The following is a 4,154-nucleotide window of genomic DNA, read 5'->3' on the forward strand; positions in this document are numbered from 1 at the left end:
GTGTTCCCTGGCGAACTTCAACCGCGCCTTAACATTTCGTTCCGACAGTGCAGGTTTTGGTTTTTTTACCGCTGAGATATAGCCAATGTTATGAAGGGCTCTTGCTGCAGTCCATCGGCTAACGGGTTTGTTTATAGCTATAGCCGCGCCCTTTGGGGTTAAACATTTGTCCTTTTTCAATTGTGACATCATGACACGTGCATCCGAATCCGTTAAAAGTTTTCAGCGACCTCTAACTTGTGCTTTAGTGACCACCCCTTTCCTTTTCTGGACTCTTATAACCACTGATTGGCTTATGTTCAGCTGCTTGGCTATTATTCGCGTCGCGGAACCAGCCTTTGTCATGGATATAACACTGTCCTCAATTTGTCGCGATAATTTTTTATGACTTTAATTACGTATTAAATTGTTTCACTTACTTCCTCTATTTTATTAAATTTAAATGTGCCGCGTTCACAGTTTGCTTTAAACTAAGTAATCTTAAAATTTTCGAGAAAAAAACCAACGGTAAATAAATTTTTTCGCTGATATTATTGAGAGAAAACTGAGATCTTGCAGGTGCAAAATTGAGTACATAGAAGTTGTTTTTGTTTTATTCGCCCATTTCCTAGAATTTGTTCCTTTTTGTTTTGCGTTATTATTTATTTTACTAAGAATTGAATAAAAAATTAAACTGAAAAAAAATTTTGCGAATTGCTTTATTGTCGATACTGTTATGCACTTGGAAGTGTACGGAGTACAAACATGTACTCATTTGTGCACCCCACTGTATATGTATGTATATGCGCATATGTACATATATAAATTCACATATTTGTGTTTGCATATGCCTTCTTCCTGTGTGCATGGCAATGAATCATTTCTCTGTTGAGAATAGGAAGATGATAGGAAAAGTAGGAAATGAAAGGGGGTGTTTCGAGTGTAATGTGTCTTGAAAAAAGCAAATCGATGATGTTACCTCTTGGTGTTGTTGACTTATTAACGTCTGATGCACAATCGAAATTGAACATATCTTTCATGAATTTTACCAATGTTTCGTAATTGTTCAATTCGATTGATCAATTCCATTACGATTCCATTTACCTCTATATCCATACAAAATATCTATCAAACAAATAAAATTAAAATTTTCTTTTGAAAAATGCAACCATTCCATCAGTATTTTCTTATGACGTTGTCACGTGGAACTATCGTCAGTAAACCGACTTTACATACAACCTCTTTTTTCAATAAGTTTTGTGGTTCGATAGGAGAGGGCATTGCTACTAGCCTACATTTTTTTTGTTACATTGGTACACTCTTCTTAAGAACGTAATCAATCTGTCAATTCATTCTTTGTTTACAAGCCATTTAGCATCAACGTGTCACAGTATTTTCTACAATGGAAAAAATTAAGTATGAAGCAGTGATCGAGTTTTTATTTTTGGTTTAAAAGCAAAGGCGATTTTTGACCGAATGATGGAAATATATAAGGACTCTACGCCATCAATTCGTTAAGTAGAATTATGGGTTGCTGAATTTAAACGTGGTCGTACAAGCCTTGAAGATGATCCACGTCAAGAACCTCCAAACACAGCAACAATACCATAAATCGTAGAAAAAATGCAGGATATCGCATTGGAAAATCGTTGAGCAACTGAAAGAGATTAGGTGAAGCCCTAGGTTTCTCACTGGGCAGTGTAGGCAATATTATGACTAAAGTATTGGGTTTCACAAACCTGTGTGTGCAATGGGTGCCGCATTCGCTAACACTGAAAAAAAAACACATTCGAATGTGATTTTCTCAGGAACATCTAGAGTGTTTTCGAAAGGATAAAAATGATTTTGTGTATCGATTCCTCACAATGGATGAAACTTGAGAGAGACTATGAGAGATAAGACCAAGGAGGTTTAACATCAGTTTTTTGGGATGCGAAAGGAATTTTGTTTGTGGTATACTTGCAAACTGATAAAACAATGAGTTTTGAATATTATTGAAACCTTAGAAGAAAAATTTCGTGGAAAAATACCCAGTTTGAAAAAAAACTATTTTTCATTACCGGTATTTCAAGCCCTAAAATTGTGTTTTTCATATCGGAGCGCAAAACTTATTGAACAACATTGTACAGTCAATACAAAAAAATGTCGATCATTTAACGTCGCATGCCTGTCGCTTTCTGGTTTATCTGGGACTTCAGGAGACACTTTGAAGCCGATTTTTAAGCAACTGACACATGCGCTAGATAGTTAAAACATAAGTATAGCTCAAACCACGGCTACAATTCGTTTATCGAGTTTTATAAAAGATGTACATAGACGATTTCAGTTTCAGTTATAGTTAAAGTTAAAGTTAAATCAATACAGCTATAGTTAAATCACTTGAAACGCGATGAAGTTTGTAGGATTAGGGTGGTATAATGATGTCTCAAATTAAAATACTAATACGGCTGTTATAATGGGTCCGTTGCGTTCCTCGCAATAAAAGTATTGCCGGAAATAAAAAAAAAATATTCTTGTCGTGAAAGCAAATATTGTATTTCGTTGTGTATAAACAGGTTTTTGTTGGTTGTGAAATATATTGCAAAATATTGCTTATTGATGCAGAAGAGGGTTTAAATAGTATTTATAGTAGTTGTAGACGGCACATTCATTTTCCAGGACAACGTGGTTAAGCGAAAAGAGAGTATTTGAATTTACTCAATTAATTTAAATTCCATTTACTTTCTGCATTTCATTTGCTATAATAAAGAACACCATAGATAAACATTTGCGGGATACAAAACTGTTCTTCCTTCCAGTTGTCTTTATCGCCGCACTTGCCGTACGACAAAAGTACAAATTTGCTAGTTTTTGTGCATTCCGCCAAAGCGTTCAGCGCGTATATGGCGCCTTCAACTCAAATACAAATAATCTATTTTGCTGTCAGTTAAATTCGTTGTCGCAATTAACCCTTTATGACGGACCTATAAGCATGTATATTTGCAATAAGGCGTTTTTTATAAGAGGGCTGCCACCTGACACAAAATTAAATTGAAATATTTAATAGGTTAGAGGTGTTACTGCAAAGTGGGTATTATTTCTAAGCAACACGCGGGAGGATTCCGTCTGCTTAAAATACCAAATATGACCTCAATTAAGGGGATAAAGTAACTGAAATATAAATAACAATATGGGCTTCAACCGCAAGATGTATATTTTTGAAAATCGAACGAACAGTGCAGATGTACAGGGTCCGGCCATAAATTGAGTTTGGAAAATTATTCAAAGTAAAAAATGTGTGAAAATAATATAAAATTAAGAAAAAATTTACTTTTGCTCGATATGACCATCTTATGCCTTGACTATGGCCTTGAGATGCTCCAGAAATGAGTCCCAAGCTGTCCGAATGTGACTTGCAGGTATTCTGGGCCACTCACGGACAATGGATCTTTTAAACGCCTTGCGACTAGTGAATCTTTTTTCATGAGAATATAAATGTGTATTTATTTATTAATTTTAGTAAGTCAGGAAATACAAAGTTTCTTACAGACTACATAGAACTAAGAGTATTTATATAGAAGTAATTAACAAAATTTAAGCTTAGGAAACTAAATTAACAAATATATACTAGGTAATTATTTAGACTTCTTACAAAAAGTCTAAATCCAGAAAGGAGGCGAGATAGTTAATGTCAGACAGCGTTCTAACGAGAGGCGCATTGGCACAATACAAGGTGGCGCAAAAGTAACCTTGCGATGTTTTTTGGCTGTAATTTAAAAAAAAATTAAAAACTTTGATACTTCTTGTGGACTATTTTTATTTGGTCTTTTAGTTTTTTTACATCAAGTCGAGAATATGATGTCATGTAAATGGCCGCCGCCACAGTTGATTGCCATTTGAGCCCTTTTTATGGCATTTTCCATCACTTTCGCCAAAACATCCGGCGATAGGTCCTCACATTCTTGACGGATATTGCCTTTAAGAGCTGCAAGAGTCTGAGGCTTGTTGACATAAGCCCGCGACTTCAAAAAGCCTCACAAAAAGAAGTCTGGAGCGGTCAAATCGGGCGATCTTGCTGGCCAGTGCAAATCGCCAAAACGGGAGATTGGGCGCCCGGGAAATGCATCCTTCAGCATATCGGTTGTGGCACGTGCAGTGTGTGCCGTTGCACCGTCCTGTTGGAACCACATGTTTTC

The sequence above is a fragment of the Anastrepha obliqua genome, chromosome 6 (assembly GCF_027943255.1).
Source record: "Anastrepha obliqua isolate idAnaObli1 chromosome 6, idAnaObli1_1.0, whole genome shotgun sequence".
NCBI lineage: Eukaryota > Metazoa > Arthropoda > Insecta > Diptera > Tephritidae > Anastrepha > Anastrepha obliqua.